Source organism: Eulemur rufifrons, chromosome 13 (genome assembly GCF_041146395.1).
Source record: "Eulemur rufifrons isolate Redbay chromosome 13, OSU_ERuf_1, whole genome shotgun sequence".
In the NCBI taxonomy this organism is placed as follows: domain Eukaryota; kingdom Metazoa; phylum Chordata; class Mammalia; order Primates; family Lemuridae; genus Eulemur; species Eulemur rufifrons.
In genome coordinates, this window is record NC_090995.1 from 10807648 (window position 1) to 10821311 (window position 13664).

Here is a 13664-nt window from a genome sequence, read left to right on the forward strand (position 1 = left end):
CAGACAGGGTCGGATATATAGCCAGGGGCCAGATTTTGCAGGACTGCACAGGCCTTTGCAGGGCCTTTGGGTTTTCAGTGCAAGAGAAAACCATTAGGAAAGTAAAGTGTTGTGATCTCGATTGTTTCTAGTCTTACAGTCGTTCTGGCCACTGTGTGGACGATGGATTATAGTGGGCAACACCGGAAACAGCAGAGTTATTGCTGTCACCCGCACCTATTGCTGTCACCTCCCTGAATCTTGCATCCCTCAGTCACGACTTCACATGAAGATGTTCCCATTCTCAAGATACTGAATGACGACACTGGATCTAGTCATTTCCTACTAAACAGCCCTTTTGGGGACAAGGAACAACTTTCTTTGCAGAACTCTAGAAAAACAGGAGTGAGCATATAGCAAATTAATCTCAGCGTGGTGGACAATAGCCCTTACTTGCTCTGAAGTGCCCCCCTCTGTGCAGAGACAAAGTGGGCCTTGGCCAAACCCACCAGTACGAACTGAGTCCCACTGTGAACGGCGGCTTGTAGGACAAGCCGCGCCGAGTCTGCTCGAGTTGGCAATGTCCAAAGGAACTCGGCCCTTGTTAATTAGCAGAGCCAAGGGCCTCGTCCTGTTTTTTTCCAGCTTCTACTTCAAAATAAAGTGAACATTTCTAATTCTCTTGAGCACTGCAAATAGGACCCAAAGATTTAATAAAACCCACCTTTGGAAGACAGTTAATATTGAAGCTTTTGGGTTTGCATGCTGAAATGTAAGTGCCAGCAGAGACCTTTTATAACCTGGGAAAATTAATAAATAAATTGTTTTATTCTCCCGTTTGAAAGATCAGATTTTCCAATATCCTCTAGAAGGCACGATATTTTTTGTCACGATCAATTCATTTTTTTAAAAGTTTCATCGATCATTGGTGTTGTTTTTTAGTCTCAATTTCATGTATTTCTGCTCTGATCTTTGTTATTTCTTTCCTTCTGTTAATTTTGATTTTGTAGTTCCTCAAGATGCATTTTATGTTGTTTATTTGAAATCTTTCTAGTTTTTTTTTTAATGTAGGTGTTTAGTGCTATAAACTTGTCTCTTAATACTGTTTTCCTTGTGTCTCATAGGTTTCGGTATGTTGTGTTTCTATTTTTATTTGTTTCAAGAAATTTTTGAATTTCATTCTTAATTTCCTCCTTCACCCACAGGCATTCAGGAGCATGTTGTTTAATTTCTATGTATTTGTATAGTTTCAAATGTCCCTCTTGTTACTGATGTCTAGTTTTATTCCATTGTGGTCAGATAAGATATTTGATGTGATTTTCATTCTTTTAAAACTTTTTGAGACTTGTTTTTTGTCCTAACATGTGGTCAATCCTAGAGAATCTTCCATGTGCTGATGAAGAGGATTTGTATCCTGTCGCTGTTGGGTGAAGTGTTCTGTAAATGTCTCTTAGGTTCATTTGGTCAGTGGTACAGTTTAAATCCAGTGCTTCTTTGTTGATTTTTCTGTCCAATGCCGACAGTGGAGTATACCATATAGAACTATTATTGTACTCGGGTCTATCTCTCCCTTTATATCAAATAATATTTGCTTTATATATCTGGGAACTTCAGTGTCGGGTGCATATATATTTACAATTGTTATAGTCTCTTGCTGAATGGATCCCTTTATTAATTGTGATATTAAGCAATTCCTGCTGGTTGTTTCCAAAAATTGCCCCAGGGAAAAGGCTGTTCACAGTAGGTGATCTCTGGGTCAGATCAAATAAACACAAGTCTTCCAAGTGGGGTTTCCAAATAAGTCAAAAATAATGGCAATTGTCTGGGGTTGGGACTTTTGTGGAGTTCCAAACCTATTCTGCCCATCTCCAGAGCTACTAGACTGCTGGTTTTCATGGTTACCATTATTGCAAGGCTGCTAATTTTGTTTTTCTTTTTTTTTTTTCTTTCCCTTTTTTTAAGAGACAGTGTCTCACTCTGTTGCCCAGGCTGGGGTGCAGTGGCGTCAGCCTAGCTCACAGCAACCTCAAACCCCTGGGCTCAAGCGGTCCTCCTGCCTCAGCCTCCCAAGTAGCTGGGACTACAGGCATGCGCCACCATGCCTGGCTAATTTTTTAATTTTTTGTAGAGATGGGATCTCATTATGTTACCCAGGCTGATCTCAAACTCCTGGGCTCAAGCGATTCTCCCACCTCAGCCTCCCAAAGTGCTGGGATTACAGGTGTGAGCCACCATGCCCAACTGGGCTATTAATTTCAAGGCTATTGAGGAACTGCAGAGAGAGAAATGGGAATATGGCAAGTTAAAATGCCACAAAGCTCACTGTTATTAACAATATTTAGTTATTTTTTTCTTAAATGCTTCTTAGATTGTTGCAAGCCTTTGGTTAATTTCCAGAGTTCTGAAAGCATTGATTTTGACCACTTCTGCCAATCTTCTTGCTGTTTTATGGAAGTGCAGATTGTTAGAGGAGGTCTTCACTCCACCATTTGGAAATGGCTAATAGGATTCATTTTTTGACCAGTAATTCTTTTTTTTTTTTTTTTTTTTTTTGAAACAGAGTCTCGCTTTGTTGCCCGGGCTAGAGTGAGTGCCATGGTGTCAGCCTAGCTCACAGCAACCTCAAACTCCTGGGCTTAAGCGATCCTACTGCCTCAACCTCCCGAGTAGCTGGGACTACAGGCATGCACCACCATGCCCGGCTAATTTTTTCTATATATATTTTAGTTGGCCAGATAATTTCTTTCTATTTTTTTTAGTAGAGATGGGGTCTCACTCTTGCTCAGGCTGGTCTCGAACTCCTGACCTTGAGCGATCCACCTGCCTCGGCCTCCCAGAGTGCTAGGATTACAGGCGTGAGCCACCGCGCCCGGCCTGACCAGTAATTCTTGAGTATCTCTCAAGCACAAGGACAATGCCTAGGGACAGTCACACAGGTTTATCTAAAAACTTACTACCACTCTATACACTGGCTATGGTGGAGGAAAGGGAAAAAATGTGAAGCTGTAATGAATAAAGGTGTATATTATTGTTGTTTTGATTAATGGATTCAGAGAAATTTCTGGGAGCATTCTTAAAAAGATTAGTCATTTAAAAACAAGAAAAGGCATTTCTTTTTTGAAAGCAGTTATGGTTCCTCTCTATGTGTCTTATATAAGACTTCCTGCTTTTGGGCTATTTCAGACTCGGAGAGGAAATAATGGGAAAGAAAAAAATGGATGTGAATTTTTGCCCTTAAATCATCTTCTATTTAATTATCTCAGAGAGCCTTATAACCTTGAAACAATTTGGCTTTAGAGCACCCCAAAGAGATAGAGGATGTTGCCAGGAACACATGATCCAGGGTGTGTTTCCTTGATGATTTTGTTTCAGTTTGTTTATTCCCAACAGAGAATCAAGACAGAGTCAACAAAAAGATAACTCATGTCGTAATGAGGACCTTGTGAACCGATATGGCTGAAGCTACTAAAGAGCCTAACTTCTGGACACATAAAGGAAAGATACAAGACTGCAAAGAGCAACACATGGAAAAGGTACTTCCTAAGTACCTTATTTGTGGCATTTCAAGGACAGAGCTGCTCCTGTTTTTGTGGCAATTCCTTTTGAGATGCTGTTAGTTTAAGGAGAAGCAGAAGTAAATGACTCTAAAACCTAAAACTCACATGACTTATGTTGCCTTGCTTTGATTGTCTAACGGTTCCTTAATCTAGCATTGAAATGAAACTGTCTGTGGAGTAGAAGATGGAATCTCTGTTCTCTATGGAATTAGAAGACAGAGTCCCTGGTGCTGCTTTTAGAGACAGGATGTGCTCTTTCCCTCTCCACACTGGTAGGAGGAGGTATTCTCAAGTGCTGTTGAGTAGAACAAACAACTGTGATTCACTTATACAGAATAGCATATAGTACATTATTAGAACTTTCACAAAACATTAAAAATTCCATCTGGGTCCAGCGAGGTGGCTCACGTCTGTAGTCCCAACACTTTGGGAGGCCAAGGCAGGAGGATCACATGAGGCCAGGAGTTCCAGACCAGCCTGGGCAACAGTGAGATCCTGTCTCTACAAAAAATAGAAAAATTAGCCGGGCCTGGTGGTGGGTGCCTGTAGTCCCAGCTACTCAGGAGGCTGAGGCAGGAGGATCAATTGAGTCTAGGAGTTTGAGGTGCAGTGAGCTATGATGATGCCACTGTACTCTAGCCTGGGCAACAGAGTGAGAACTTGTCTCAATTAAAAAGAAAATCCATCTGAATGTCTACCAGATGAGGGAGGTCAGATCATAGAAGCTCGAATGTTTGCTCTTGGAGAAAATTCCTATGAAAAAGGCATGGAAAGGGGAGACAAGAATCTGGAGGCTGATGACTAAGAATTAGCACTTAATCTGATGGAATATTCTCTCTCTTTTTTTTTTTCTTAATTACTCAGAATGCAATTTTCTTTATTACTGAGAATAACAAACTAATTGTGCAAAAAGGTCTTGCTGTGTCATCCAGGCTGGAGTGATATGGCATAATCACTGGAACCTCAAACTCCTGGGCTCAAGTGAACCTCCCACCTCAGCCTCCTGAGCAGCGGGGACCACAGGTGTGCACCACTATGCCTGGCAACAAGGAGGTGTTACAAACAGTGTTTTTCAAATAAAGCTTAACTTGCAGAAGCCACGTGGGTAATTTCAGCCCAAGCTTCTTTCAAATTCGCCATCTGATGGTTAATGTTTGTGCTGCTGAGACACCTGCTGCGTCTTTCCTGTGCTCTGGGTTATTTGAAGGAAGATAACAGGGGGGCTGAGAAAGAAGTACCCACGATTAAAGCGTGGCCTTGCCCACATCCTCTTTCCCCTTATCTATTAGCAAGCAGAGCGGTCCTAGCGAACTTTCCATTGTATTAGAAGTGCACACGCTCCTTGATTCGGGTGATTCAGTAGACGGGCTTGGAGAGAGGTACTGGGAAATAAAGGAGCTTTGTTCCTCCCAAGTCTGTCGACACATCTGATGGAGGGGATTCTTTCTTAAAGTTGTTTTTTTTTTTTTTTTTTTAAGACAAGGTCTCACTGTGTCGCCCAGGCTGGAGTGCAGTGGCGCTATCATAGCTCACTGCAGCCTTAGCTCCTGATGAATCCGATTCTTACACAAGCACCGCAGGTCCCCTTCCTAAGCCCCTTTCTGTAGGGGCTGGGCCTAGAAGGGCCTAGAAGGGCCTAGAAGAATGGATGGATAGATGGAAAGAACGTGAGCAAGGGAAATGAAGGGTCAGTAAAAACACCTGCCCGGAGCTACTCCTTTGCTGAGTGCGAAGGTCAGCTGAAAACAGCTGACCTATATGGAAGTTGTTAAAGAAATTAGCAAAGGGCCCTGAGCCTCTGTATGTGTCCTTGGAAATAAATAGGGGGAGGAAGTTAGCTTAGGAGGCCATTTTCTCCTTTAGATTCTGGTGTCTGCTCTTCTCTCTAAACGCTATATATTTTGAGTAGTCGTTCATTCCTTCACTACTGAGCTCAGGAGCAAAAAAGCAGCTGAAACATCTTTCCATTTCTCACTTGAATACCTTTTTTGTTGCTGTTGTTGTTGAGACAGAGTCTTGCTCTGTTGCCGGGGCTACAGTGCCGTGGCGTCAGCCTAGGTCACAGCAACCTCAAACTCCTGGGCTCAAGCGATCCTCCTGCCTCAGCCTCCCGAATAGCTGGGACTACAGGTATGTGCCACCATGCCTGGCTAATTTTTTCTATGTATATTTTCAGTTGTCCAGATAATTTCTTTCTATTTTTAGTAGAGATTGGGGTCTCGCTCTTGCTCAGGCTGGTCTCGAACCCCTGACCTCAAGTGATCCTCCCGCCTCGGCCTCCCAGAGTGCTAGGATTACAGGCGTGAGCCACCATGCCGGCCTCACTTGAATATCTTAAGAGAATCTAAGCATAATTCATTCCTCAAGCCAACGAATATTTACCTACTGTATCTTCCAGGCTTTTAAAGAAACATCATAGCCTTTTGGGGGAGGACTTCCTCTATCTACTAAACTCCCCACTTACTTTAAAATAACTTAAAGTTCACATATTTAATCAGATATTTATTGAACACCTACTGTGAGCCAATGTGCTAGGCAGTGAAGATGGCAGTGAACACAGTCGATGTCCTCAAAGGTCCCTGGCTGGGGGAGGGATCAGAAAGAGAATGACAAGTAAAAAAACACGCATGTGTAACAGACATGATAAGAGCTGAGCTCTCCCCAGAGTGAATGTTTATTAAATTACTGTCGTAAACAAATGTGCACTTTTAGTAGGCCTTCCCGTCCTCTACTGGGACACGTAGAACCTCAATATTTAGGGGCCAGGAGGAGCTGAATTCCCAGTGATTATCAAAGGATGAATATGAGTTAGGGAAAAAGGTGACGGTGGGGGGAGAGGGGAGCAGGCAGAGAAGAACCTTATTGGATGAGAAAAATATATATATTGTACTGAAGACGAGAAAATCCACAGCTCTGGGGAATCTGTGGGACATTCAGAGTGCTGAGCTCAGAGACCCCAGTGGGGCGTGAAGATAAGACTAAAGAAATGAAGAAAGGGCTAATCATAAATTACTCCAACCAAGTAATTTAGGCTTTATCCTATGAGAAATGGGAAACCATCCAAGATTTTAAACAAGGGATGAAAGAGTCAAATTTGTGTTGAAGATGCATCCTTTTAGCCTCAATATGAGGGATGGAAGGAGGGCAGGATGAAGGCAAATGGACCTGAATTTTATAGGATGCTTCCCAATCACTTTTGTATATATGCAAAATCACATTACAATGAACATCAAAAGCAACTTTTTTTTTTTTTTTTTTTTTGCTTTAACAAGGGGTCTCACTATAATGGCCCAGGCTGGTCTCAAACTCCTGGGCTCAAGTGATTTTCCTGCTTCAGCCTCCTGAGTAGCTGGGATTACAGGCACTGGCCACCGTGCCCAGCCAAAAACAACTTTGGAAAGGCTGTGTGACTCACTACCGAAGGGGGTTCTCAAAGGATGAATGAGAAAGGCACATTCTCTGCTTGTTAAAAAAAAAACAAAAACAACAACAGTGAAATAAATATTGGTCCCTAAGAAATCAGTAAGTAGAACTTAAGATGGGAAATGAGAGTGAAAAGGAAGAACCTTGAACAAACTTTAGAGAATATTTTTAGATATGTCAAAATAGTGTGGGAGGTGTTTTCATTTTTTTTTTAATAGATAGAACACTTTAAAATATTCTGATTGAATAGAAACAAGACCAATTTTGTTATATAATAGAATGTATTGAACTTAAAATAGATGTCTTGAAACAATATTTGCATGAAAAAAAGAGTCACTAGAGAGACCCACTGGGATGGTAAACTTGATTTCTAAGTTAATTGTCTCAGTTCACCAAGATTTAGTGATACAATACAGGCAGACAGCATGGAAAATTACATTATCCCATTGAGCCAATATATACAGGGCCAGATTAAAATTTTTGGAGGCGTTAAGCACTGAAAATTTCATGATTCCCCCTATCATATGTATTTCCAGATGAAAATATTAAACAATTGCTAAAATAAATATAAAGAAGTCCAATATCTTTCCGATTTTTCCAATGATAGCTTTACTTGTGTGCTGTCCATATGGTAGCTACGAGCCAGATAAATTCATTAAGATTAAGTAAAATTAACAATTCAGTTTCTCAGTGTTACACTAGCCTCATTTCAAGTGCTCAAGAATTACATGTGGCCAGTGACTACCTTATTAAAAAGAATACCCAGCCTGAGCAAGAGCGAGACCCCACCTCTACCAAAAATAGAAAGAAATTATATGGACAGCTAAAAATATATATAGAAAAAATTAGCCGGGCATGGTGGCGCATGCCTGTAGTCCCAGCTACTCGGGAGGCTGAGACAGGAGGATCGCTTGAGCTCAGGAGTTTGAGGTTGCTGTGAGCTAGGCTGACGCCACGGCACTCACTCTAGCCTGGGCAACAGAGTGAGACTCTGTCTCAAAAAAAAAAAAAAAAAAGAATAGGTAAAGAACATTTCCATCATCACAAAAAGTTACATTAGACAGTGCTGACTTAAGTGCTTTATAAGGATACATAACAAATATTTTCAAAAAACAATTCCTCTCTTTTTTACCTTCTCTAAGAATATGCTTGTTGAGAAATCCAGGGAATATAAGAAATGTGTGGAATATAAAATGTAACATTTAGCATCCTGTCCAAAAGCAAAAGAGGGCCAGCTCTGTTTTTCTGAAGAGGGAGCAAAACCAGAACTCATTAGAACTCATTATCATCAGTGTTAAATCTGTATATTATCCTCAATATGCCAACTATAAGCTATCAAGCCTAATATTTTCAGAAGTAGGATATAAATTATAAATATACAATTTATAATGTTACTCCATTAATTTCTTCCTGTAGATCAATTGATATTTTACTTACGCCCATGCTGATATATCTATCTCAGTCTAATGATTTGTTTATTTAAGCAATGATTGCATCAATATGTTGTTCTTAAACCTTCCAATGAAATAAACTAGAACTAGGCTAACTTTCTGTTCTCTTAATTATTATTACTATTTTTGAGGTTTTGGAAGAGAGTTTCTACTGACAACGGTTAAACAATTTTAACAAAGAAATATGTACTAGCAATTACCTCATTATTTACGACCCAGCTCAAATACAGCTTTTCTTTGTAGCCTTTCAATTGTGTTCTCATGACCTTCCAATGTATTCTTCTTTTATAGGTTTACCATGTTTTATTGTTGTTATTTGTCTTATCCCAGCATCTTCCCCAGTAGGCTGTTGGACTGTGAGTTCTGGGAGGATGAAGAGCATGCTTTAATTCACCGCTTTGTCACCAGGCCCTGACACCAGGCTTGAGCCTCAACACTGCGTTCATCTGGGAACACGGCTATCGGCCAGTTCTGGGATTTTAGCCATGAGAAAGATGTGTGGCACTTGGGAAGTTTGTTTTCATAACTATTATCTTCTTGTTTACTTTCCCATTATGAAAGAGTTTGGGATTATCGTCATCTTCACTTTTTAAAAAATTATTTTAATTTTTTTAGAGCCGAGATCTCGCTCTGTTGCAGCGGCTAGAATGCAGCGGCATCAACGTAGTTCACAGCAGCCTCAAACTCCTGGGCTCAAGTGATGCTCCTGCCTTCAGCCTCTTGAGTACCTAGAGCTGCAGGCGCATGCCCCCTGCCTGGCTAATTTTTAATTTTCATTTTTTTTTTTGAGACGGGGTCTCACTATATTGCCCAGGTGGGTCTCAAACTCCTGGGCTCAAGTGATCCTCTCTCCTCGGCCTCTCAAAGTGCTGGGATTAGAGTCGTGAGCCACTGCGCCTGGCCTGTCATCTTCACTTCAAGATTGGACACAGTACAGAGAAGGTAAATGACTTTACAAAAGTTGCACAGTGACTAAGTCTGGGCTGTAATTGAACGTTCAGTCATCAGTGTTCTAAAGTGACGTGATGCCTTGCTTCCCTTGAGGTGTCTATTAAGAAAACACATTCACGCTTTTTCCTAGTATTAGGCAACTATTCCTAAAGTAGAAGGAAAAGCCACAAACCTTACATAAAACCCCTAGAATAAAGACTACTGTTGTTTAAAACTTCCCCTTTAACCTGGTGTCAAAGCTAACTTTCAGAGTTATTTCTTCCTTTTGTTTCTATTCTGCCACCTCCAGGGCAGAGGGCTCCGGTCACTGCTGCTCCTTTGCCACTAGGTTCCAGCAGAGGGCGCTCCGAGCGTGTTACAGCGATTCCTACGGTGCTTTCACTTCCTCCTTGCTCCACCTGCACCAAAGCCAAATTTCCGCCTAATTCTTCATTGGCCCGAGTCTTTGAAAGGTCCTGTTTCCCCCTGGGGGTACATTAGGAACTGGTAGGGTTTGAGCAACCTGAAGACAGAGACTCTGCATTTTATCACCTCTCTCCATATTCAGCAAGTAAGGTCATGTTTAAATATACTATGTGAAATACCAAGCATCATTTTTAATGCTTGTTTTGCTGTAGTTAGAGATCATGCTAGGTGAGGATTAAATCATAACCACTGTGCTTTCCCCGCCCCCGCCCCCCAAGGTATAGTTTATCCAGTTCGTCTCAAATGATGACACAGGAGCATGTTGTACTTTCTTCATTTGGCAGCTCAAATACGGTCATGCATCTCTGAACAACAGGAATGCGTTCTGAGCAGTGCGTCGTCAGGTGAGTTCGTTGCTGTGTGAAAAGCATAGCGTGTGTTTACACACACTGAGATGGTCCGGGCTGTACACGCCTAGGCCATACGATGGAGCCTATTGACCCTGGTCCGCAGACCTGTACGGTATGTTACTCTACTGAATGCTGTCGGCAGCTGTAACACAATGGTAACTATTTATGTAGCTAAACATAAATAAACATATAAAAGGTACAGTAAAAGTACAGTATAAAAGATAAAAGCAGTGGCACACCTCTGTGGGGCACTTAGCATGAATGGAGCTTGCAGGACTGGAAGTTGCTCTGGGTGAGTCAGTGAGTGAGTGGTGAGTTCCAAACACTGTACACTTAGGCTACACTGAAGTTATAAAAATATTTTTGGCCGGGCGCGGTGGCTCACGCCTGTAATCCTAGCTCTCTGGGAGGCCGAGGCGGGTGGATCGCTTGAGGTCAGGAGTTCGAGACCAGCCTGAGCAAGAGCGAGACCCCGTCTCTACTAAAAATAGAAAGAAATTATATGGACAACTAAAAATCTATATAGAAAAAATTAGCCGGGCATGGTGGCACATGCCTGTAGTCCCAGCTACTCGGGAGGCTGAGACAGGAGGATCGCTTGAGCTCAGGAGTTTGAGGTTGCTGTGAGCTAGGCTGACGCCACGGCACTCACTCTAGCCTGGGCAACAAAGTGAGACTCTGTCTCAACAAAAAAAAAAAAAATATTTTTTTCTTCAACAATAAATTAACTTACTGTAACTTCTTTGCTTTATACACTTGTTATTTTTCTAAGTTTTGAACTCTTTTATAGTAATATCTTAAAACACATTTGTACGGCTGTACAAAAATATTTTCTTTCTTTATATCCTTATTCTATAAGCTTTTTTCTCTTCTATTTTTTTTTTTACTTTTTAAACTTTCTTTTTCAAAAAAGGACAAATCACACATTAGCCTAGGCCTATACAACATCATGACCAATATTACTGGCTCCCACCTCCACATCTTGTCCCCCTGGAAGGTCTTCAGGGCAACAGCGCCCATGGAGCTGTCACCTCCTACATGACAATGCCTTCTTCTAGAATACCTAGTGAAGGACCTCCCTGCGGCTGTTTTACAGTTAACTTTTTTTGGTAAATAGAAAGAATACACTCTAAAATAACAATAAAAAGTATGATATAGTAAATAACATAAACCAGTAACATAGTTGTTTATTGTCATCAAGAATGGTGTACTGTACATAATGGTATGTGTTATACTTTCATTCAACTGGCAGCGCTGGTTTGTTTACCCCGGCATCACCACAAACGTGAGCAATGCATTGCACTAGGACATTATGACAGCCATAACATCACTGGGTGACAGGAACTTTTCAGCTCCATCATAATCTTATGGGACCTGCATCGTTTATATGGGCTTTCACTGACTGAAAAGTTACTATGCAGCTCATGGTTGTATTTTAAGTATGGACCCAGAACTCATTCTACTCTAAAGATAGAGATTCACCCAAGAATTGAATGCTGATTGTGGCAAATTGTTGGCTTGCCTGTGTTTTGGGTAGTTTATGAAATATCTAAATAATGACAAAGCATGCATGGTAGATTGCTTCTAAAAGATACATTTCATTTAAAATTAGTTTTTAAAAATTATTGCTTAAAAGAAATCATCAAAGAATGAGAAAAGGAGATGGAAAAATATTTATTTATTTATTTATTTATTTTTTTTTGAGACAGAGTCTCACTCTGTTGCCCAGGCTAGAGTGAGTGCCGTGGCGTCAGCCTAGCTCACAGCAACCTCAAACTCCTGAGCTCAAGCGATCCTCCTGCCTCAGCCTCCCGAGTAGCTGGGACTACAGGCATGTGCCACCATGCCCGGCTAATTTTTTCTATATATATTTTTAGCTGTCCATATAATTTCTTTCTATTTTTAGTAGAGGTGGGGTCTCGCTCATTGCTCAGGCTGGTCTCGAACTCCTGAGCTCAAACGATCCGCCCACCTCGGCCTCCCAGAGTGCTAGGATTACAGGCGTGAGCCACCGCGCCCGGCCGAAAAATATTTATTGAATATCTTCTATGGGCTGGCTGTTTTGTAGGCACAAATGGCAACATGATAAAAGTGTCATTTATAAAAATCAATTCTAGGCAGACTAAAAATTTAAGTATAAAATCAACCTGAGTGCCCATCAACCGATGAGTGGATGAGTGGATAAAGAAAATGTGGTATATGTACGCACACACACACAATATATACACACACAGACACACAAACACACACACAAACACACACACACAGTGGAGTACTACTCAGCCAAAAAAAGGAATGAAATAACGTCTTTTGTATCAACTTGGATGGAACTGGAGACCATTATCCCAAGTGAAGTATCTTAGGAATGGAAAAGCAAATACTACATGCTCTCACTTACAAGTGGGAGCTAAACGAGGGGTAGATATGGTCATAAAGTGGTATTATGGACACTGAAAACTAAGAAGGGGGAAACCGAGAGGGCAGTGAGGGATAGAAATGTACACTGTTCTGGTGATGGGCACACCGAAAGCCCTGACTTCAGCATTATACGATTCATCTGTGTAACAAAAAAAACAGCAAACAAAAAAACTTGTACTCCCTAAATCTATTGAAATAAAAAAATATATTTAGATATCGTGGATAGCAAGGAAAGGAAAACACTGGGACACAAAAATCACATCAAGCAAAGCACATCCTTGTGCATTCCTGCCACAAGCAGGTTGAATATTCCTGGTGTTATCACACCGTTCTTCCCCACTGCCATTCCTCCGTGAGTGGCACTTTGAGGAAAAGGCTGGCACTCAGCAGCTGCCTGTCTTAGGTTGGGTTACCGTATAAGCAAACTCAAAGGTAAGGATTTAAGTCAGAGTATTTTACTTGGAAAAGGATCCTGAGAGGCACTAGTAGGGGAGAGGGGAAGTGGGAAGGAGAGGGAAGGGAGCCAATGAAGGGTGCGTTCTCATGCAGATTATGCAGGGGGGCAAACAGTGTCAAAAGTACCTCAGAGATACCCCCCAGCAGGTAGGCAGGTGAGGTGGCTGCGATTTTTAGTCACCAACTCCCTTCAGTCCCTGGTTGAAAGCTGCTTTGGGGGAGGGGAGAGACAATGAACTTCAGCCGTTCTAACTTCCCCTGCCTTTGGGCTAACCAGGAAGTGAGAAAAAAAAAAAACAAAAACAAACAAACAAAAAACAAACAAACAACAACAAAAAAAAACCGCTCCGGTGAAGAGTTGCAGATGTGTAAAAATCCTCACACCTAGCCTTCTTATTCTTTCTACTACTGATTTTAAATGATTCTTTTTTTTTCATAATATGAAAATCTAAGCCTGCCTGGAGCAGGTAGGGAGTGGGGATAAAAAGAGGGAGAGAATTAAGGAGATTACAATTCAGTTCAACTGGTGTGTGCTGAACACTGTGTTAGATGCTGTGGAAACAGAAAAGAGATGTAACTCTTAAATTGTCATCCCCAGAGCTTATGATATAATG